At 36.6% G+C, this 25,133-nt stretch overlaps 1 protein-coding gene across 2 annotated transcripts in view; it reads left to right on the forward strand.

The window, feature by feature from the left end:
- The window catches only part of KCNJ1 (potassium inwardly rectifying channel subfamily J member 1), a 55,734-nt gene that overhangs the window by 12,712 nt on the left and 17,889 nt on the right, over window positions 1–25,133 (forward strand). The window contains exon 2 of one of the 2 annotated variants that reach the window (XM_031960911.1): window positions 20,809–20,976. The exons of the other annotated variant lie outside the window; for it this stretch is intronic. The gene's annotated coding sequence lies outside the window, so the exon portion shown is untranslated. The remainder of the gene's footprint in view (window positions 1–20,808; window positions 20,977–25,133) is intronic. 2 annotated transcript variants of the gene reach the window in all.

A 25,133-nucleotide genomic window follows, 5' to 3' on the forward strand; every position in this document is an offset into this window, starting at 1 on the left:
TGCATAGTAGATATATAAGACAGATATATACATAGATCTATATCTATATACAGATTTTATCAATGTCTATATCTAATATATATATACATAGATCTATATCTATCTATCTATCTATATATATTTATATATATATATATATAATTGTTTACATGTTTCCCATTAGATTATGTGTTCTTTAGGGCAAATATTGTATTTTTGCCTTTCCCCAGTGCTTCAAACATGGTAAACACTTAATAAAAAACTTATTGAATCATTGCCTTAAATTAATATATTCTATTTATATTAAAGAAAACATTAAGTGGGGGCTCATTCAGTGAAGCTTTGAATAGATGCTGACCCTAGGTATCCTTTGAACCAATGAATATCTTCCAAGGGGTCACAATGAGGGAGACCCAGTTTGCATGTATAAGTGGATGGTACAAGATAATTTCTAACATCCCCTCAAATTTTAAATTGATGATTCTCCAAGTATATGAAGGGATGCTTCATTGCTTCCCAGTTTCCAAGAGACAAAATGGAGGCAAATTTCCATTATTAAATGAAGGATTCTGGTAAAATATTAGGAAGGAATTCCGGGAATATTAGAATGAATTTCCAAGGCAATATATGTAATCTGATTCTTAGGAATTTTTAAAGACTAGGCAGGTAATATAATCTTGCAGGAGTAATTTCGATGAAGTCTTGCTTGGAAGCAGGAGATGTACTTGGTCACCACTGAAGGTCCCTTTCTATTCTGGACTCCAACTCCATGAACTCATCTAGATATGTTTCTGGTAACAGGTGGTTTTCCCCAGATACTTCAATTCATTTTGGCCAGACAGCAAGAACAAAAAAGGATTTTAAATGATTTATAATTTGGTATTGGATCATTGACAAAATACTTCTTAGTCAGCTCTTGGGGCTTAAAAATTTCTTCAAGCTGCTAAACTCTCTACCATAAATCAGCTTTCCTCACAGAATACAAATTTCCCATAGCTCCCACCCTGAGCTGACACCTTAAGATCTCAGAGGCACCACTGAGTCTCAGCCAGCCAAGAGGTGTTGCGAATCTTCCCTTAGGTCATTCCCCTCCTCACTACCCAATTTTCCACCATCTACTCCTTATGCCAGAACACACCACTTCTTTCACATTTGCCCTTCTTACATATCCAGGAACATTTCTGGCATTTTAGAAAGGAACACTGTCCTTATCACGGAGCCATTCTCCCATTGTAGATAGTAGTCTTTACTCCTGGCTTGTCTGCGTTACCTGTATTCCATTCACTAGAATTCCCTTAGAGAAGACCGGAGCAGCTCAGAAAACTGTCCTGTTTTAGTCTCCTCAGCTAGTCATTTCAGTTCTGGAAAGGGGTGTGGGTGGAAGTTGGCAGCACAATATTTTCCATCTTTGACTGCTCAACTGTGTGGGTGAGATGGGGGGCCCCAGGGACACTAACAGTCAGACCAGAGCCCAGCTAATTTCCAAATGCAAATATATTAAACTCAAAGCACATTTTACTGGTGACTGGAGGCTAAAAGCTTGACTGTGCTGTCTATTCTTGGGCTCTACTTGTGTCTGAGATGGGGAAAAGTCATGGCAGAGAAGCAAAGAGTGACATGATAGATTTTTGCTTGCCATGCCCAGAGTTAATAACTGTTATCCCATATACTTGTATAGTATATTTAACTTTCCAGAATGTTCTCATGTATGCACAGTATTCCATTCATTTTTACAAAAACCCTCCAAGGAAGGAGGGGGTTTCAGTCCCAGACAGAGAAGTCAAATGACTAACCTAAGATGGTAAAAACTAGTTCCCAAGAGAACCAGGGCAAGTCACTGATTCCTGATTTTTCATGTATTTCCATTGAATTACATTGTCTCCCTAAGCAGTACTACTCAGTTCTTTCCTCTCACCCAGAGACTCCAACGTGGATGAGCATGCTATTGTTTCTATGCAATCCCCAGAATCAGAGACCATGGCGGACAGAATCCTTAGCACATCTGATCCTTCCAATTGTATGGAAAGCTGTTTATAATGTGCTTTATTGGGATTCACTTCCAGGTTCATTTCACTTTCTATCTAGGTGTTGAAGTGATAGGAAGAAGAGATCATGGATTCTAGTCTCTAGCTTCAAACCAAATATCCATTTGAATCACCCAATCCCTCAACCAAGAGTTGTTGTTTGTAAAAAGTGATACAGTGTGATGAAACTAAGCTTAACTGTGAGTTTTGGGATCTGAGTTTGTGCAATTGTAGGCTCATTTTCTGGGGTCCTTGTGTGCAAAATGAAGGTCAATTCCAGTTAGTCAATTCAGCTCTATTTTTCCTTTCCAGGTGTCATTTTGACTGAGGCAATAGCCACTCAATGATTAAAGCTAGGTAAGAACTGGGAGAAAAAATGGCTTCTTTTACCTAGTTAAAAAATCATTCTAGGAAGGAAGATTCTCAGGGTTTCTGGTAAAAGAAATTTGTGGGAGAGGGACAAGCAGCTGGGGGAATGAAGAAAAATTTCCTGAAAAAGATAGTGTTTGAATAGAATTCTAGAAGGAACAAGCAATGCTCAAAAAATTGGGGCTGAAGTACAAGTACATAGAGGAGATAGCATAGTGCGGAAAAAGAACACTGGACTTGAAAGCAGGGAACTGGACTTAAATCTGAGCTCTATTTCTTACTAGTCATGTCTTTTCAGTTTCCTCATCTATGGAAATGGAGATCTTGCATTTCTTGACCACACAAGGTTCCTGTGGTCATCAAATGATGTTAATGCATGTAAGATGTTTTCTAAAATGATAGATAAATATTCTCCAATAATCTACATTTTTTTCAGTGCTTGCTGCTGTCACAGATCATTGCCCCTACATGCCTTTAAATGTTACATCAGCAAAATCTTGCATCCTATGCCCCCTCCCACCAATTTCTCTTGTATTTATTGGTTTGAGAGGCAGTGTAGAATAGTGGCTAGAGAGCCTAGTGGTCAGGAAGGACTTGACTCAAGCTCCTACTATGTATGAGTAGGGTGACCATGGGTAAGTAACTTAACCTCTCAGTGTTCCAGGCACCTAGACTAATAGTCTCTTAGATTGCAAATTTCATAAAAGGGGCTAATCTTCATTGATAAAGGAAATTCTTCAAACAAAAGATGTCTTCACAGATAAGATCACAAATATAGAAATTTATTTGCATAACTTATCCATATTCATGTATATGTTGCAATACACAATACAGTGTTTAAAAATACTTCCCTTGAAGTCAGGAACTTTTTCAGTTTTATATCTGTATCTCTAGTGCCTAATATAATGTCCTATCTATAGGACACACTTTAAAAAAATACCTGGGTATGATTGGTTGGTTGTTTCAGTTAGCATGGCTGATGGAAATCCCAGTTTTAGGAACTGTAAGACATAAACAAAATTCATCATTGTCCAAACTGTGACTTGTGAGTAAAGCATTTAAGATGAAATAAAACAATTTCCTAATGACCAGTCTTGCAAATCTCAAGTCTATAAAGTGAAGGTATCATCATACCACCCTTAAAAACCATACCACATAGGTGGCCACCTACTCTGCCTTGGCTTAGAGTCAACACTATTTCTTCCCTGTTTCTAATGATCCCACCAGGATACTGGAACCTTACTGTAATACACTCCTTGAGGTCTGGGTCATAGAATGGGGTTATAAATGAGACTAGTCCTTAATAACATCTTTCTAGCAATTAAACCCCCTTGGATGGGATCCAAGATGGACAAACATTGGGAGGTATAAGTTAAAATTACGGTACCTAACAGTATAATCATGAAGGATTGAATTATATTAATTAAAGAGGCAGAGGAAGGACATTGGAATCAGAGTCAGGGAACCATAAAATGTTGAATAAGTGGCCAACTCTGTACTTCATTTTTTTCACTTAAAAACCAAAAATGTTGAGCTAAAAGATCTCTAATGTTTCTTTTAAACCAGACATTCTTTAATATCTTGTAAAATAATTGGCCTTGGGAATCTTCACCTGCAAGATAACAGGCAATAATCCACTCATTTCTCTACTTTGACCTTCAAATTAGGCATGGACCTTTCCATTTTATTATAGTATTCAATTAGATTTAGGACAGCAATATAGCTCCAGATAGGAATTTGTTGGTAGAATGATTTTGTAGGGTTGTCAAAAAAAGCTCATCAAAACCCAGAGAGAATCCATTTCTAGCTTTTCCTTTACCCAGAAACTCTGTCATGCAATCCTCAAAGGAAATCCAATTGGCCTGCTACAATTTGATCTCTGCAATCTAATCTAATCTCATGGTTTTATTGTCATTATTTCTTTTTCCTTTCTGATCTCCATCCTCATTTTTCCTTTTGTTAATTTTATTCCCTGCATCCGGGAAGAACAGACTTCTGTTCATTGTGGTTCGCAAATCAGAACGTTGGTTACATCTTCTTTCCTCTTCAGGCATGGTGAGATGTCCTGAAGGATATATTGACAGTGCTGAGGGTGGGTCTGGAAAGTCTGACACAGGGATGACTTGCCTATGTGTTAGAGAAAGGATGGACAGATAAAAGTTACAATAATAGTTGTTAATAAAAGCTTCTCTCAGCCTTTCCCTCCTTTAACCTAATGGATCCTTGGAGGGAAAGAGAACTGGAGGGTTTTGTGTTTTTGAGAGGTGCTGTCTGCAACCTGCTCTCATTGAATATCACCTCCCCCATCTCAAAACCATATAAACACATACCCATTCCCTGAAAACTTGGGAGCTCATCTCTTGCTGTCTTTTGTGTTTCATTTCTTTTATCAATATTTCAATTCTTTCTAACTAAGCATTCTAAGCTTATTAAAAAATTTTATTGTTTTGCATTTTGGAAGTGATTGATGCTGTTTAAATATATTTTAATAAATACATGATTAAACTTTAATTATTGCAAAAATCAAACATTTATTAAGCATTTATATATGCACAGTTATGCTAAGATTTAGATAAGACTAGGACTGCTATCAAGTATGTTACAAATACATTAAAAAGTTGCCTAAGAATGCTATGTGAATTCTGCAGAGGGAAAAGAATCTGAGTCATTTTCAGCTGAAGGTATCTGGGAATGCCTCAATGAGGAGATGCTTTTTTATTTGAACTTTAAAAGATAATAAGGAATTCAACAAGTATAGAAGAGGAGAAAAGACATTGCTGGTACAAGAAAAGCACCATAACTAGGAATTCTGATACCTATGGTAAATTCATTTGGTTATGGGACTAAGAAGGGATCATTCCTTTGTATGGTGGAGACAGACAGAAATTAGAGATCACAGGAATTGAGGAGGTTGAGGAACTAGAACTGAGAGATCAGGTAGTTTGAATGGAGGAAGGATTGGGCTAAAGAAGAGTCAGGTACTGGATGGATATAAATATATCTGACGATGCATTCAGAATAGCAGGCTAGAGGGGCAACAAGGACTCAGTAGACATTAAAGGAAGAGAAATGAGTGCTGAGTGAGGGTAGCAGAGGAAGGCTCTGAAAGCAGAAATGAGAAGTAAAGAGTAGGCTGATTCCTTCTGCCTATCGCAAGTGCCTGGGGATATGAGAGAAGGATCATTCAGTCTTGGCAAGAAATGGGAGCTTTTTAGGTTTCATGAAGTACAAGAAGATGGAAGGATTATAAGAAGAAAGGATCTAGGACAAATAGGAATTTGTTGAGAATAGAGTAGGCTTCTATAAGTCATAGTGCATAGGGAGCTCAAAGGGAAATTGAAACTAGGAAGGATAAGGTCCATTCTGGATAGGACTAAAAGAATGGATAATTGGGGGGGGGGCGGGGGAAGTGGTTTCAAAAAAGAAAGCAAAGGTGCCAAAAGTTCAATTTTGTATATAATTATTCAGTTATTTTTCAATCTGTCCAATTCTTGGTGATCCCATTTGGAGTTTTCTTAGCAGAGATACTGGAGGTTTTTCCTTTTCCTTTTCCATATCATTTTACAATTGGGGAAATTGAGGAAAACCGGATTAAGTGACTTGCCTAGAGTCACACAGCTAGTAAATATCTGAGGCTGGATTTGAACTCAGTCCATGTACTCTATACAGTAGCTGTACTAAGTGAGCAGTTACTATGTGGCAGAGAAGCAAGCCCAGAAACCAGCTCCACTGTCAATCCTCATTGCTAATCACTGCCTCCTTCTCATCTTAAATTAGCCCTAAAATTTCTTCTTGCAAGACAGGTACTGAAAACAGAGTGTAATTTCTAAACAGCCCTAAAAGATGGTTATGAATGACCTCAAGACTCTGAGGTTGGTAGCAGAGGCTGAGGGAATGGGGCCAGTAGCATGGCAGGCTTTAGAGGGGGAGTGAAAAGGGTTTTCCTGTGCCTTCCCTGTCACTTCCTAGATCACAGTCTTGATTGCCCCATGCTAGTTTTGGTTCTGCATCAAGAACAATATAAGCAAAGGGACAAAGGAAGCACACAGTGAATGTTCTGAGAACAAAGAGTATTTGAATTTGGCTGAAGTTTAGAGCATGCAGAAGGAAATTGTAAATAAAGCTCGAAACAGAGAAAGAAAAGATGGGGAATTCTAAGAGTCCCCCATTGAAACCCTAGCTATCTTATGCTTTTTTTAATTTCTCCTTTTCATTTCCCCAATTGGATGGTCAGGCCCAATTGCCCACACTATAGGACCTTTAGACTTTTAATTCTAATTTGTATTCATATTGTTATGTAGACACATAAGAGAGTTGTAATGAAGAGAGAGACCTTTTAGAAATTCCCAAATTTATCAGCTCTCCCTGGCTTTCCCATGAAGGCTCCTTAGGGGGTCAATAAGCTACTATTTGGTCATCTTCAAGCATATAAAAGGGACAATGTCAGTACTTTGATTTCTGGCATGGATGAGTAGTTTATTTATGACGATAGAATAAGAGCCAGACATCACCTCACTGGTGTCTCACTGGAAGCTGCTCCACTCTTCACACTACTTTAGGGGAGATTTTTTGTTTGGTTTGTGGTCTCATATTAAAGTCAATAAGATAGAATCCAAGGAATCTATGACAATACACCACTAGCCTAGGTTTCCTCATCTGTAAATTGAAGGGTTGGATTAAATATTATCTGAAATTCTCTTGAGCAGTTGTATCAAATTCAAATGAAAACTGCACCACAAAATGACCCCTGAGAATTTCTGTGAGCCACATATCAACTTAGAAAATCACATATTAACATTAACTATACTTCATTGTGGGAAGCTAGGTAGCACAGGGGATAGAGCATTGGCCTTGAAATCAGAAAAACTCATCTTCTTAAGTTCAAATCTGGCTTCAGATACTGGCTATGAGAACTTGGAGCAGTTACTTAATCCAATCTACCTCAGTTTCCTCATCTGTAAAATGAGCTGGAGAAGGAAATGGCAAACCATTCCCAGTATCTTTGCTAAGAAAATCCCAAATGGAGTCACAAAAGCTCAAAAGTGACTGAAACAACTGAATAACAACATATTCCATTGGATTTTTATTTATTTTGTCAAATGTTTCCCAATTAAAACATTTTTATCTGGTTCTGTGAGTCCATGTGAATTTGACACTTTTGCCCTAAAGTTCTGACAACCCATGGTTCTGTAATCAAAAATTAAACTACCAGCTTCCCTTGAGAAGGGGAGGTCAAGCCATATAATGATGTATAATGTACAATGAATAGGAGAAACAGAAAACCTGAGATCAAACTCTGATATTAGCTATGGTGCTGATCTGAAATAATCACTTCTACCTCTCCATCCACCTTCATTTGAACCCAAGCACTGGCAGTGAGTTCAACAGGGCTGAGAGCCATATATTTCTTTTTCACTTCAACTTTCTCAGTCTTAGTTCTTGCATTACCTATTTCAAGGGTTGTCATGAAGAATGTGCTTTGTAAACCTTAATGGGCTATTGAGTTTTTATCATTAAGGCACCCAGGATAACATAGTAGTTTTCTACATTTTTCAAGTTCTCCAAGGGGCAGAAATTTCTCAAAGCTTCTAGCATGTTTCTTTGTAGCATATTTCATTACTGAATAAAGTACTGAATGCCCATCCTCTTGCTTTTTTTAAAGTTTAGTTCCAATTCTTTGCTTTTCTTGGGGAGGAGGCATATGTGGACAGCAGAGGGTTCTCAGTATTTATTATTATTATTATTATTATTCTTTACAGTATGTTGATTTCCTTTGGTAAAGTAAAATTGAGAATATTTATTATCTTGTCACTTAGCCTCCCTCAGCCTCAGTTTTCTGATCTGTAAGTGGGCACAATACTTGAACTACATACCTTACAGACTTGTGAGGAAATCATTTTCTAAATCTTAAAATATCAAAATATGCTGTTATGTTACTTCAAAACATAGCCCCAAAGTGCTTCTTTGGGACTTTTCAGTTATTATAGTCCTGGAGATCCATACAAACTTTATCCATGGAAAAGGAGCAACACAATGGCAATTATCACATCAGGAAGTCAGGCATTAGTCAAGAAACACTTAGTAAGAACTTACTCTGTGCCAGGCACTGGGGATATAAAGAAAGGCACAAATAGTCTTTACCCTCAAAGAACTCATATTCTTCTTTTTTTTTTTACTTAATAGTATTTTATTTTTTCCAACTATATGTAAAGATTGTTTTCAACATTCACTTTTCAGATTTTTAGTTCCATTTTTTTCTTTCTTCCTTCCTCCCCCCCTCACCAAGACAGCAAGCAATCTCATATATATATATATATATATATATATATATATATATATATATATATATATATATATATATACACACACACACATATATATACATTTTAGGCATATTTTCACATTTGTCATGTTGCATAAGAAAAATCAAACTAAAGGGGAAAAACCATGAGTCTTCATGGTTCTCTCTCTAGATGTTAATGGCATTTTTCATCCCAAGTGTATTGGAGCACTGTATTGCTGAGAAAATCTAAATCAATCATAGCTGATCATTATACAATGTTGCTGTTACTGTGTACAATGCTTTTTTGTTCTGATCATTTAGCATCAGTTCATGCAAGTCTTTCCAGGTTTTTCTGAAATCCATCTGCTCATCATTTCTTATAGAACAATAATATTCCATTACATTCATATGCCATAACTTATTCAGCCATACCCCAATTTATGGGCATCCACTTAGCTTCCAATTACTAACTACCACAAAAAGAGATGCTACAAACAGTTTTGCACATGTGGGTCCTTTTCCCTCTTTTATGATCTCTTTGGGATAAAGACCCATTAGTGACACTGTTGGATCAAAAGATATGCACAGCTTGATAGCTCTTTGGCTCCAAAATGGCTTAATCAAGAGCTCATATTCTAATGGAGAAGACAATATACAAATAATCATGCATATAATAATAACACCTACATTTTTATAGTGCTTATTATTTGTATGGCACATGCTAAATAAGATAATAAGTGCTTATCTTATTTGATCCTCACAACAAACCCAGGAAGTGGATGCTATTATTATCTCTACTTTACAGATGGAGTAACTGGGGGAGATAGAAATTAAAGGATTGGACTGGGGTCACACAGCTAGTAAGTATCTTTAAGGCTGGATTTAAACTCAGATCTATTCACAGAGCATCCTAACTGCCATACAAGATATCTATGGAGTAAATGAGAGGTAGTCCCAGAGGAAAAGCCATAAACAATGAAGGACTGGGAAAAAAGTTTCCATGTATAGTGGGATATGTTGTTGTTATTGTTGATGTTGTTGGTAGTATCATTCATTCTTTTAGAGGATCAATGACTTTACAAGAGTGATGTCTTGAATTGCATTTGCTTTGAATTTAAGTGAGGCAGAACTGTGCAAAGTGATTAGCCTTATTTTCTCTTCCAGAATCATCCCAGTCCTAAGACAATTGATAATGGCCCAAGGTACAGTGCATGACTTTGAATAGAAGCTGAGTTTGAGGGAAGTCAAGAAAGAAAAGATGAGGAAGTGATTAGATTGGAGGACATAGGGGCAGTTATTGCAAAGGCTAAGATTATGGAGATAGAATGCTTGTGTTCAATAAATAGTGAGTGTATCTGTGTAACTAAATCATAGAATATGAAAAGGGAATAAGTGAAAGAAGACTGGAAAGGCAGGAAGGAATTAGGTTAGAATGAACTTTAAATGTGAAACAGAAAACTTCATGTTTGATCCTGTAGATAATAGGGAGTTACTGGTGGTTGTTGAGTAGCGGTGCTCCTTCAGTGAAATTTCTTTGGCTACTGAGTGGAAGGTAGATTGGAGTTAGGAGAGCTTTGAGGCAAAGAGGCTGGTGTTCTAGAAGGCTTTTGCAACTATCCCCTAGATGTAAGGTGATAAGGGCCTGAACCAGGGTTGAGGCTAAGTGAGTAGAGACAAAAATGAATATGAGTGATGTTAGGAAGGCAGAAGACTTGGCAATGGACTGAATTTGTGGGGTGAGTTAGATTGAAGACTCAAGGGTGCTATCAATGTTATAAGCCTGGTTGCCTGAGGGAGATAGTAGTATCCTTAAGAGTAATAGGATAATTGTAAAGAGGGGAGAGGTTGTGGGAGAAAAAATGTTTTGTTTTGAACATGTTAAGTTTGAGATGCCCACAGAATACCCAGTATGAGATGTACAAAAGGGAGTCATTGATGATATAGGACTGTAGTTCTAGAGGTAAATTAGGGCTGGCAATAGAGATTTGGAAATTAGCTGCATAGATATGGATAAATGGTCCCATGGGAGGTGATGAAATCATTAAGTGAGAGAGTATAGGACAAAAAAGAAGAAATGTCATTATGGAGCTTTGGGAGATAATATTAAAAATGATAATGATAGCTAACATTTATTTACATAGTGCTTACTGTATGCCAGGCATATCATTTGATCCTCACAACAGTACATGGAGGTAGGTGCTATTATTATCTCCATTTCACATATGAGGAAACTGAGGCAAAGGTTATTTCCCACAACCAATAAGTATTTGAGATAGAATTTGAGCTCTGATATTCCTGATTCCTGATTTCTGAGCTCATGACTTTATCACGGACATAGCTGCTCCCTTGATGCCCACAATTAATGGGAATAACATGGATAAAGTGCCAGCAAAGATTATCAATAAAAGAGTCTTCAGGAAAAACTATTTTTTCATATGAAATAATTAGGGGAGATTGGGAAGAGGCAGTGATTTTCCAGGTTGTTGCAGGACATAATATCTTCCAGAGCCAAAGAAACCTAGCATATCACAGGGATAAATAGAAAGCAAGCAAAATTTGTCTCCATTGTCTTCCCTCCTCCTCTGTCTCACATCTTAAATACCTATTAACTCTTCCCAGAGCCCTCTTTTGTGATACATTACTCAATGCTGGTCTCTCTAGAAAGGTAAAATGTTCCAAATCATCTTCTTTTCTTTGCATCAATACTACCCTTCCTTGGTGCCCTGATCTCAGGTAAGTGGCCCTCAGTGAATTGCCATGACTAGGGACTATTCATATAAAAGTCTTGGTAGTCTACGGGGCTAAAATGTCCTTCCTAGAGGCATTCGAATTTTGAGAGTTGTTTCCTGCCATAGTGATATTCTTTTCACCTGGAACAAATTTTGAAAAACAGAACTAAGACAAACATCATGAAAACTATCTTAAATTGAATTTTAAAAAGACAAATTCAGTTGGCAGTGGTGATATGTGAATAAAGCATAGGTCAGAAACATTAGTATACCTTCCCTGTGGTCTGAATGGAGATCCCAAGAAGCAATCAGTCTGATCCTATGGCAATGATGATGAGAGAGAGAGAGAGAATTCACCTAAGGTGGGACAGTAATGGAGCAAAGCTGTGGTCATCCTCAAGATTCCTATTTTCATTTATTTTTATGTACAAGATGCTAAGCTCAATTGTTTCTATATCATTAAAAAATTTGTTGACAGCACTCTCTAGATTTCTAAATACTTGGTCAAAGTCTTAATCTCTGACTCCTGGGAAGGATTGTGTTTAATCTTGTCATAATGAAAAAATTCATTTTATTACATTTTAAAATATGTCAGTAAAAAGTTTATCCTTATACAGTTACAAACCTAGACAGGGAGAAGCAACAGTTGAAAAATAGTGACACATAGTGTCTATGGAACAAGTGGATTTCTGAATATGAGCCATTTCCTAAATCTGCTTATGGCATACCAAAAATAGGCAAGTTAGGTTCACAATCCAACTCAGTCATTGGTTTTGAGGACATTTTGAGGCATTTTAAGGGAGGAGATACAAAGGCTTTCTGAGCTGCTGTTAGTCTTCCAGGTTCAGAATAGTTAGCCCCAGTCTATTTTCTCAGTTCCATATTACTTCCCCTCTCACACTCTGATCCTGCCAAACCAGCCTCTTCATTCTCTAAAACACTTCATCTCCTATCTTTATATCTTTATTCTGGTCATCTTATATTCAGAATGAACTTTTCCTAACCACCACTCAAAGAATAATGTCAAAGACACAACTCAAGAACCATCTTGTAAGTGAAATCCTACTCCTTTAGTCTTCAAGTGCCCTCACTATGAAACTATAATATTTAGCTACCTTGTTTTTATTTGTATTTATTCTCACAAACCTATATAAATATTTGATATATTCCCCACTAGAATATAAGCTCCTTGAAAGTAGGCAATAAACTGCTTCATTTTGTATTTGTATTCTGAGATAGCAGGTGCCTGGCACACAACATGTACTTAGTAAAATGCTTGGTAGCTAATAGATTGAATGTTTAGTGGGTTGTCTTTGTCCAAGCAAAGGGTAAAGGAAGGCAAAACTGTTACATGTGATTATCTGATCAAGAGGAAGAAATGATGAACTCTGAGCACAAATTGAAATATAATTTTCTTATTTCATTTTATATATGTGTACATGCATGTGTATGTGTTTTGTTCTGTGATATGGCTAATATGAAAATGGGTTTTGAATGATTTTTTTCACTTAACAGTATTTTTCTCAATTACATATAAAGATAATTTTCAATAATGATTTTTTTAAGATTTTGTGTTCCAAATCTTTTTCTTTCTTCCTTCTTTACCTCCCCCTTCCCAAGACAGCAAGCAATGTGATATAGGTTATACACATTCAATCATTTTAAACATATTGTAAGAGAAAAATCACAACAAAAGGGGGAAAACCACAAAATGGAAATAAATGAAAATAGTATATTTTTGATCTGCTTTCAATCTCCATAGTTCTTTCTCTGGATGTGGATGGCATTTTCCATCCCAAGTCGATTGGAATTTTCTATTTATCATTGATCTATTAATAGATCACTGTATTGCGGAGAAGAGCGAAGGTCTTTCATTGCCACTGTGTACAATGTTCTCCTGATTCTGCTTACTTCACTCAGCATCAGTTCACGTAAGTCTTCCCAGGCTTTTATGAAATCAGCCTGCTCATTATTTCTTTTCAAACAATATTCCATTACATTAAAAATCACAACTTATTCAGCCATTCCCCATTTGGTGGGCATCTACTCAATTTCCAATTTCTTGCCACCACAAAAAGGACTGTTATAAATATTTTTGCATATATGAGTCTTTTTCCTTCTTTGAATGATTTAACATGTATAAATGATATCATATTGTTTACCTTTTCAGTAGGTAGGGAAAGGTTGGGAGGGAGAGAATCTGGAACATAAAATGCTTAAAATAAGTAAATAATAAATTAAAAAGTAATATTAAAACTAAGTGGAGACTCATTCTAAACTGATGTTACAATTATCCCTTCTACATTGTGGGTGTTAAGGGTATAGAGATTTGGAAAATCAGAACCAGAGAAAGTCTTTTCTTTTATGGGGTGTTTATAATACCTTATTGTAAAATTTGAGTTGTCATAGGCTCTGCGTTGCCTGCTAGCCTTTGCAAATCATCTAAAACTTTAGCAAAACTTCTCCCAAATTCCTATGTAGTTTCTTATGCCAATTTTTGATATATCAAAACCACAATAGGGAAAATCTTGATGTGGAAGGGATAGCTGTACTTACGTCAAGAATGTGAAAATACAGTTATCCTTTATCTTTGCTACCCCAACCTAAAGGAAGGAACCTATCATGGTAGAATTTCAAGTGTCATAACAAGTGACAAAGCTGAAAGGAGAAACCTTTATAGAATCTTTCAAATCATATCACAGAAGTGTGATTTAATCTAAAATGTTAAGGTCAATCTTTTGCTTTATAGTGTTTTCTCCAGAAAACAGTTATTTCTAATGGGTCAGGACTTCTCAAAGTCATTTTAGGGCTAATTCAGAGGGAGGACCTCTGATGGTACCATTTTCCCTCAGCATTGGAGGTCTGCCTCATTCAAGCTCTGCATACCCCCAGTCTATGAAATCTGGAAAGAGCCTGGCCATAGATGGCACAGCTGTATATCATTGGTTTGTGCCATATTTCTGGGCCATATGAATTCCCTGCCAGTACAAACAACCAAGCCTTTGGAAACTCCTTTGCAGCCCAGAGACCATTCATTCCAATTGATTACCATCCAGTTTCTCCCACTCTCTCTCTCCTTTTGGGCTTTTATGCCCCAATTTTCCCCCCTTCTTTTTCCCTTCTTGGGTTTTACATTGAAGAATTCTTTCCATTCTCTACTCCCCCAAATGTCTTGCCATACTAGTAAAAGGAACATGTCAGCAGCTGTTGCTGCAGTAATGCCAGAATGCCTATTCACTTCAGGGAGAACTCTGAGAACTTATAAAAGGAAAAACAATGGGGCTTAGAGAGTAGTATGGGAAGATGGATGGCAGAAAGTGCCATTGCAAGGGAAGAAAGGGGAGGTAGAGCAAAGGGAGTAAGGAAAGAGAAAGAAGATAATGGGAGGGGGGAACTGATGAGCCAAGGAGACAAAGAAGTTAAGAAGGAGAGAAAAAAGAATCATAAAGAATGAGAAGAGAAAAAGAATGGAACAATAAAGAAGGGAAGGAAGAAAGAAGATGATGAAAGGGGAGTAAGAGGAGGGGAAAAGGGAGGGGAATGTGGTCAAGGAACAAGAAAAATGAAGAAAAGTGAGGAGGTATATATGAGGGAAAGAGAAGAAAGAATGGGGGATTGGAGGAGAAACAAAAGGAAGCAGAAAAGAAGCAAAGGGATTAAAAAAATTTTAAAAAAAAAGAAGAGAAAAAAGGGGAAAAGAAGAGCAGAGGAGAAAGGAGAAGGGAAAGGAGAAACATTCTGGAATTCTGAAGCTTCTCCATAATAAAACACACCTTACATCTTTCCTATTCTTCTTCCCAGTCCAAAACCTACTAGACAGTGACTGCTTGGAGAGGAAAGGCAAGGTAGGGGAGCAGAGGACAGAAATTGGTCAGTTTTCTGAATTCGTCGAAAGGCTGGGAACTCTGCCAAGTTGGAAATCTCCATTAAAGTTTTCCTCATGGTAACTAACATTCATCTGTATGCAAAATAGAGACTCACAGATATAATGTACAGTTCCATTTTCTTAGAATGCAAACAACTAGAAAGGTCAAATACCTGAGATTCTCTTTGTGGTCCTAAATAATGGTAATTAAGGTCTATAATGATAAAACTAGGACACAGTAATGCCCTTATGTCAATAATTGATCCTCAAGAGAGGCAATGTGGCATTATAGAGTATTGGACTAGGAGTCAAGAGACCTGTGTTCTGATCATGACCTAGCATTTACTACCCATGTGACCCTTCTGAGTCTCAGTTTCCTCCTCTCTAAAATGAGGGAATGTAATTAGACTTATAATTCTCAAAGAGGGCAATCCATGAGGTCAAAATTATTTTCATAATAACATTAAGATGTTTTAATATATAATATTGTAAATATTGATAAGATATTCAGGGATGCCTTGGAGCTAGCTCAAAGCTATTAAATTTTGTTAAATTTTTAATTTTTAATTTAAAAATATTAAATTTTCAGTATGAATGTTTTAGAAATTAGGGAAAGCTATAAATCAAGACTTAATTTATTGTTTTGTAAATTTCAAGACTTAAGAAAGTGATGGAGAAATGTCAGTAATGCAGGTTAATCTTACAACTAGTGTCTCACACATATATATTTCCAGAGAGCTAGTAGCTGAACATTTACATGCAAACCCTTAGATAGAACTCACAAAACAAAAACCTTTTGGGAGTCCTAACTAATTTTTAGAGTGCAAAGGTATCCTGAGATTTAAAAAAAAAATTTGAAAATCGCTGAGCTTGACAATCTCTTAGGTCCCTTCCAGCTCTCAAGATTCCATAATTAGAGGTACTTAACAAATTTTTGGTGCTCAATGAATGAAAAGAAGAAAAATACAAGAAGACAAAACAAAGCAACAAAAATGATCTATTCATTTAATCTCAGTGGGGGAGTTTCTGAATCACTGAACAATAATTAAATCGTGGTCAGTGAGATTTAATATTAAGTGCATTTTGTGTTACCTATTTGTTTGTAAGCACCTTAAGATCACTTCTCCTGGATCACCTCCTTGTCATGGTGAAGGGGCTTATGTAGCCCAATGAAACTATGGACCTTATATGCTAAGCAGAGTTACTCAAGATAAAAAGATCATAGTGAAGAGTTCTGACATAAGGTAGTCTACTAGAGAAGGAAATGGCAAAACACTCCAGTATTTTTGCCCAAAAAAATACCATGGACAGTATTAAAAAGTTAAAGATGACATTGAAAGATGAACCCCTCAGGTTGGAAGTGGTTCAGTGTGTTCAATGAAAATGAGCCTGGATAGACTTTGGGAGATTGTGGAGAACAGGAGGCCTTTGTGTATTAGGGATCATGGAGTTATGAAGAGTGAGACATGACTGAATGACTGAATAATAACAATAACTTTAAAGTCCTAAATGATTCCTTAATTAAATATGCAGAATGAAAATGACATGACCTTTGGGAAATTTGTTTTGCTTGACTATGCATACTTGGTACAAGGTCTTTTGGGGGATGGGGGTGGGAAAGACTAGGTGAGAGGGAAAGAAAAATAAATACTGTCTTCAGATAGAATCCCAAGAAAAATCAATCTCCAGGCAAAAAATGTCAGAGAAGTGAGTAAAGAATGATAACCAAAAAGTGGCTTTATTACACAGGAGGACAGCATCTCCTTGGCTTCCTTGATTTTCCCAAACAGAACATGTGGCCTAGAGAAGCGAGTGTAGGAGGCCATTAATTTGCCTCTGATAACTCAGCAGAAGGGAAGTAATGGATAATCATTGATTCCTAGAAGTGCTCCAAGGCATAATATCTACCACCAGGATCACCACCACCACTATTACCACCAGCATGATCATCACATATTTTAGTATCTCTAGCTATATAAGTTTTTGCCTTGGCATTAGACCATATTCTCCTTAACAACCTTGATCCTTCTTAATAATTTGAGTTGGATTCTATCACGGGGCATAGATGGGTCAGTCTGGCCACAATAAGGTATCAGAGTTTAGATTGAAGACTGCCCAAATCAATAATAATGAGCTCCAAGACAGTTTCAAAATGTTCTTAGTCTATCAAATGTCAAAATAAGAAGATCATGAACTAGGGCTTGAAAAAGTTATGTCACCTTCCAAGACAAAACAAAAGGATTTTTTTTAGTAGTTGTTTTTTGTTTTGCTTTTGCATTACAAAAAAATTACCTCCTTTACAAAGAAAAAGAATCACAAAATCTAAGAGTAGGAAATAAAGGGAAAGGAAGAGGAAATAAATAAGCATTAATAAAGCTATGTGCCAAACACTGTGCTAAGCATTTTATAAATATTATCTAATATCCTTACAACTTTGCCAAATAGGTGCTGTTCTTATCCTCATCTTACAGTGGAGTAAACTGAGGTAAACAGAGTTTAATTGACTTGCCTATGGTCACATAGCTAATGTCTGGGACTGATATGAACTCAGATCTCTTTAACTTTACTTCATGGTACCACTAAACTGCTTCTAAAAGTCCATCTCATCTAGTCCAACACTGAAGGGCTCAAGGGCGTATCTGCTTATCATTAAGGAGGAGCCCATTACTTCCTGAAGCAACCCACCTCATCTCAATACCTTGAATTATCAGACAATTCAGGGGCCAGTATAATGTTTTGTAACCAGATGTTATTGTTGTCTGTCCTATATTCTTGAAGAAGACCATGACATCAGGGAGATGATGCTATAACATACACGTGTACTGGATTTAAGTGAGGGAAGGCTGGTCAAGGTCACCAGATTCATTTTCCCCTCCAAAGTCATCTGGGTCCAAAGACAAGATATAGATCAGGATGACTGGAGATGGCCCCAGATACAGGAGTAAGCCTTGGTCTTTTTAAGCTAAAATCTTATTTTGACTGATGCAATCACTGATTAAGACTAAAAAAATATTGAAGGAAAGAATAGCCTCTTTTACCTAGTTTTTTTTTTTAATCAAACTGGGAGGAAAAGATGGCTCAGGAAGATAATCTGGTCAAAACCAGAAACAGTTACTATTTGCATTCATTCTGAACACCGGGTAAGCTCTTAATACTTGTTTGTATGGTGAGTAAATAGTGTAAGAGCTCAGGTGTTTTGACTTAAACTGTGGTTTCATCAAAACTCTACTGACCAGAAGGGCCTGGAGACACATGAACTGATGCTAAGTGAAATGGACAGAACCAGGAGATCATTTTACACTTCAACAATAACACTATATGAGAATCAATTCTGATGAACGTAGCACTCTTTAACAATGAGATGATCCAAATCAGTTCCAATTGTTCAGTAATGAAGAGGACCAGCTATACCCAGCAAAAGAACTCTGGGAAATGAGTGTGAGCCACAACATAGCATTTCCACTCCTATTATCACTTGCATTTTTGTCCATTTGCATTTTTGTTTTCCTTCTCAGATTATTTTTACCTTATTTCTAAATCCAATTTTTCTTGTGCAACAAGATAACTGTATAAGTATGTATACATATGTTGCATTTAACATATACTTTAACATATTTAACATGTATTGGTCTACCTGCCATCTAGGGAAGGGGATGGGGGGAAAGAGAGGAAAAGTTGGAACAGAAGATTGTGCTTCGAGTCAATGCTGAAAAATTACCCATGCATATGTCTTGTAAATAAAAAGCTATAATAAAAAATACAACTCTACTGACATGTAGTGCCAACAAACCTAGATTTTCTGCATAAGTCCAGAAGTTAAAAGTCCTTGACTTTGATTTGTGATAGTAGGATGTAAATTCTCTTTTGACTGGACTCCTGAACCCTTAATACATTATACATGGAGGGGGTCATGAAGCTGAGAAAAGAAAGATAGTTACAATCTTCAGTTTCAAAGACTTCCTTTAAATAATAATCATCCACACTTATGAAATGTATTATGGTTTACAAAGTATCATTCTCAGCACCAGCACTATAAGGAAGATAATGCAAGAATATTATCCTCATTTATAAGTGGTTCAGTCAATAAACATTATTAAATGAGTATTCTGTGCCCAGTTTTGTGTTAAGCATTGCAGACACAGCCATATGCCACAGGTAGGTAGCATAGTGTCTAAAGCAGTGGGCTTGGAATCTGGAAGACTCATATTCCTGAGTTTTCAAATTTCGCTTGAAACACGTACTAGCTATGTGATCTTGGTCAAGTCACTTCATGTTTGTCTCAGTTTCCTCATGTGTAAAATGAATAGTAGGAGAAAATGACAAACCACCAAGAAAACTCCCCATGGAGTCATGGAGAATTGAACATAACTGACAAAAAATTTTAAAAGAAACCCAAATCCTTTCCTTTTAAATAAAAGCAGAACCAGGATTACCAATTTATCAACAGGATTTCAGATATGGATTTCTACTGGTAGGTGTTCAACCATTATTTATGACTATTTGAATATTGAATTGCTTTGGGGCATATAGGGACAATATTAGAATTCATTTAAGAAAAAATTTTCAGATTTCTTTAATTTTTATGACTTTAATCAACTGAGAGACTACACATTTCAAATAAACTGAAATTTTCACAGTTGAAAAAAATCCACAAAAAAAGTGAAAATAGATTCGAACAACAAATGATGAGAACACAAAAGCTCAGAGAATTCAGTTGTCTAGTCAGTGGTCATTCAACTCAGAAATATGAGTCAGAATTTGAACTCAGGACTCCCGATTCCAGATCTTATGCTCTTTCTACCTTATCATACTATTTCTCTAGAGAGTTCCTTCTCCCTCCACCATATCTTTCTAAACCAAACCTATGATTATTGAAATTGTATATTCCTGCTGGGGAAATATCGTCTCTACCAATGTAGATATGTCACCTTCTCTGAATGTTATAGTCTGAAAGAGTTGGTTAGGTCTTTTACATGTTTAAGTGACTTGTCTAGGATCACACAATCAATAAGTAAAAGAGAAGTCTTTAATCTTGATCTTTCTGACTTTGAGGTTAGCACTCTATCACAAGCTGCCTCTGTCTTAAAGTATCTATAATGAATCTCTACTGATTAAAATTCTACTGACATAAAAATTTCTGGCATCATATCTAATGCATAAAGTAAAATACACTAATATTCTCACCATAATTTTATTTTTTGTAAGAATCTTTGTCCTGTAGTCCTTCAATAACAGAAGTGGCTCAATGAGACTGGAAAATTCTTTGCATCATTTAATACAGCTAAACTTTCTCCAACCATTGAGGCCAGAAAAAATTCTGATGTGTAAAGGCTTTCATAGCTAGGAAGCAGAAAAACTTATAGAACACAGATGGGAGGTAAATCAAGACCACACAATCACGCTGAGGCAGATTTGGGATTAGAATGTAAAATCTTGACTTTCTACCTTTTCCAATTTGGATTGATCAAAATTATTGCTAGTTACAGACCCATTGGTTTATGGAAGCCAGTCTTTTCTCCAGTTCTTTTTCCAACTGACTGTGTGGATGTATTTCATCAGGTCTCCTGGCAACTTCAGCTTCACCCTCAATTGTTGAATTGGAGCAGGTCATCTCTGAAGGCTCCAAGACTCTGGGATCTCAACCACATCACCTCTCCCAATAGACACCAAGTGTATCAGCACCATATGCTGCTTTGAGAACTATATGCTGAGCTCTGAGGGACACAGGCAAGTAACTTGAAAATTAAAGGATCAACAAGGTATTTATTAAAGCAATCATTTTCTAGTGCAAATTAATCCATCAAACATTTAATGATGGTAATAGTAATAGCTGGCATTTATGTAAGACTAGGATTTGCAAAGTGATTTACAAAGTTTATCCTAATAACAACCCTAAATGTAGGTGCTATTATTATTTCCATTCTATACATGAAGAAAGAGAGGCAGATAGAATTAATTAGTGTATGAGTTGGAATTTAGAGTCTTTCTGACTCCAGCTCCAGAATTTTGTCCATTTATTAAATGCTTACTATATGCAAGGCACTAAGGATCCAAAAGTGAAAAATGACATTGTTCCTGCTGTCAAGGAGAGGGTATTATACAAATAACTTGATACAGAGTAGAGTGTGATAGAGGCAAAGGAGAACTTTGAGGAGAGAGAGACAAATTACCTTCAGTTCTAGAAATTAGGGGAAGTTTCAAGGAGAAGGTGGTACTTGAATTGGACTCTGAAAAAAGGGAAATATTTAATCAAGCAGAGTATGCTTCAGGTCTGCACAAATGCATAAAAGACAAGAGGGGGCAGTATGTTACTAGTAGGTGGGTATTTTCAGGTTTGGTTGAAATAATTTGGTTGGTAAAGGGAAAGTTTGTGAAATAAGGTTGGAAAGGTATATTGGAGCAAGTTGTGAAGAGCTTTAAAGGCTGAGCTAAAGAGTTTATATTTTATTCAGTGGATAATAGTTGCAGAAAGTTTTTGAGCAATGGAATGAATGATTTGATCGCATCTGAGCATAGCATTAAAGAGGTTATTTTGATAGCTGTGTTAGAGCAGATTAGGGCAAAAGAAACTAGAAACAGGATGACCAGAAAGGAGGCTACTAAAATAGTTTTGTGAAAAATGACAAAGACTTGAACTAGGGTGGTGGCCATGTTAATAGAGATATGGGATGCAAATATGAGATACTATAGAAATGGATTCTACAGGATATAACAGCTAATTGAATGTTAAGATCTAGAGCGGCTTACATGAACTGATATTAAGTGAAGTGAGTAGAACCAAGAGAGCATTGTATACAGCAACAAGATTATGGGATGATCAATTCTGATGGAATGTTGAAAACTATCTTTGCATATGTTTTGAAAATAAAAAGATTAAAAAAAAATTAAGCCTGAATGATTGAGAGTAGGATGAGCCCATCAATAGAAACAGGGAGACTAGGAGGAAGGGCTTGTTGTTGGTTGTCCTTTATTTTTGTGGAGGATCATATTATCAGGAAAGTGATGCCATGACATGCAAGAGAATTGGATTTAAGTAAGGGAGAGCTGTTCAAGGGAAAGTGTGCCTCACTTTCCCTACCAATACCATTTGGGTCCAGTGGTAAAATATAGATCAGGATGACCGGATTATAGTCCTGGATGAAATGGGAGACCTTGGACTTTTTAAGCTTTTAACAATTTCAATTTGACTGAGGCAATGTTCATTTAATAATTAAGGCTAGGGAAGAAATGAGGCAGAGAATGACCTAGTTAGAAAAAAATCTCTCTGGAAGGGGAATACACCCAGGGTTTCTGGTCTATAAGGAAACACTTGCTATACATTCACTCTGAGTCAATCCAGCCCAAATAGTGACCTAGTGAGGCTTGGTCTGGGACCTATTATTAATCAACCTAAGAGATTTGGGTTTAAAACTTGGTGCTAGCCCATAAACCCCAAGATATTCTGAGAGGTCTCAACTATGAAAATTTACATTCCTTTAAGCAGAGCACCTGCAGAGATCCCTAGTCAAGCCCCACTTGATTATTATTTGGGCCTGATTGGCTTAGAGTGAATGTTAACTTGCAATTGTTTCTATTTTGGTCCCAAACCCAGTAAATCCTTGGAAGGGGACTTCTAGGATGAAGAGCAAACTTAGAGAAAAACAGAATAGTTCAATTTTGAGCCTGCTAACTTTGAGAAAACAATAGGAAATTGTGGAAGTGATCAGTAACTGTGGTAGAAATATGGAACTGGAATTTAGGAAGTTGTATTGGAGGTGGATGCACAGGGATTCAATTCATGGAGTAGAATTTGGATAGATAGATATAGATGTGAACTAAAAAAGAAGTGATCCCTGAAGCCAAGGGATTGGATGATATTATAAAGAAAAGAAATCCAAGGAATGGGCATTAGGGATGAGGAAGAGAAAGAACCAGTGTAGAAAACTGAGAAAGAATAGTAAGAGGGGTAGAAGAAGTGCAAGAAAATGATATCATCACGAGGGAGAAGGAACTATACAGAAGCAAAAAACATCTTCCAGAAGAAAGACTTACAATGTCAAAAAACTTAAGAAAGGTTAAAGAGGAGGAGGACTGGGAGCAGGTATCAGTTCTGACAACTAGGAGATTACTAATAATCTTGAAAAGTAAAGTTTTAGTAAACGAATGCTATCAGAGGAGAGCTGTCATGGGGTGGATGATAATAGGTAGTTTATACTCCTTTTTCTGGATTATAAATTGTGAAAGGGAGTCTCAAGAGACCTAGAATAATAGATGAGAAATACTAGGGGCAAATAATGGTTTTTTGCTTCAAAATAAAGGAGACTGGAGTTATATAAAAAGCCAAGCTTGCAAAAAGGCAGAGTGGGTGTTCAATTACAAAAAAATAAATTATGGTACATAGCCATAGCCTCCCTGTCCTCACATTTAGGTGCCACAGTGCTTGTAATTCCATAATTGGGCATTTGTGCCTTTGGAATACAGATTGTTCTTTCCATTTCCCATTTGAAAAAGAATATATCCACTGAGTCATGTTTTATGTGAATTAGCTAAGATTCAGAGTAGAGCAACATGAGGGCAATGGGGTTCTAGAAGTTTGGGAGACAAAGTTACTTTTAAAAAAAGGAGAAGGAGGAGGAAGAGGAGAGGATCTCAGAAGATTAACCATTTCACCATTCTACCTTTTTACAGTTTTGCCAAGTTTGGGCCACCAGTATTGTATTCTAGCTTACACTGCCCTAAATTCATAATGGATAAAACCTAGTTCATATTCTATAAACACTGGATTAGGAAAAAAAATTACCACTAATCTTGTTTCTCATTAGGTTAGATCACTAGGATCCCTAATGTTTCTCTCATAGTCCTAGGCATACTCTTTTTATCCAATGGGGCATAAAAGGTCTCATGCCTATAGATTGGGGCACTGTGCCAACTGCAGCTGATTTCTGGTAGGAAAAGTGAAGGTGACCCATACCCATAACTTCAGGTAATAGCCTATAATTAATTCAGAACAGAGGCATATCCCAGCATGGGGTAAACCATAAAATCTCTGAAGGTCAACAAAAATCCTGGATATTTTTCCACTACTAGCTGAAGTTACTCCTAAATGTCATTATAATAAAAAGTGATTTAATTCCTTTAATTCAACTCCATTTTGACACTAACTCCTCAGTATGGCATTCAACAATAATAACAATAATTATAACATATTTTATGGTGTTTACAAATCTCAAAACATTCTACCTAAATTATATCATTTGATCCTTACAAGCCAGAGTGATAAACATTTATCACAATCATCCCCATTTTAGAGATAAAGAAACTGAATCTCTTATGGTTTAAAGGTGGGATTTGAAATCAGGGTTTTCTAAATTCAGTAAAGCATTCTGCCTGCCACTGGATCCAGATGGTTCTGGAGGGGAAAATGAGGCAGATACCTTGCACAGTTCTCCCTCACTTAAATCCAATTCATTTGCATCTCATGGCATCATCTCCCTAATGTCATGGTCCTCTTTGAGAACAAAGGACAAAAAACAACAAAGCATTCTATCCATTAAGTCTTGTTGCTTCAGATTCCTATATCACATAACACTCTTTCCCAAACCCCATTTTAAATTTTATTTTCTTCTATTCCTATTATGTAGTCTCTGCTCCAGTTAGTCTGGTCTCTTCATTATCTCATTCCTTTCAGTCCCATACTCAACATTTTTCTTATTTACTATCATTACTTTTTTCATGACTGCTCCAATAGTCTGAAATAATCTGAATGCTCTTCTCTGCTCAGTGAAATCCTTTCCATCCTTAAAGATCCAATTCAAAGAGCACATTTTATATATTATTTTTGCTTTAGAATGATCACTTCTCTCTTTGTCCCTGAGATAGCAATCTTTAGTCAACCACAGCCTATA

Source organism: Sarcophilus harrisii, chromosome 3 (genome assembly GCF_902635505.1).
Source record: "Sarcophilus harrisii chromosome 3, mSarHar1.11, whole genome shotgun sequence".
Taxonomy (NCBI): domain Eukaryota; kingdom Metazoa; phylum Chordata; class Mammalia; order Dasyuromorphia; family Dasyuridae; genus Sarcophilus; species Sarcophilus harrisii.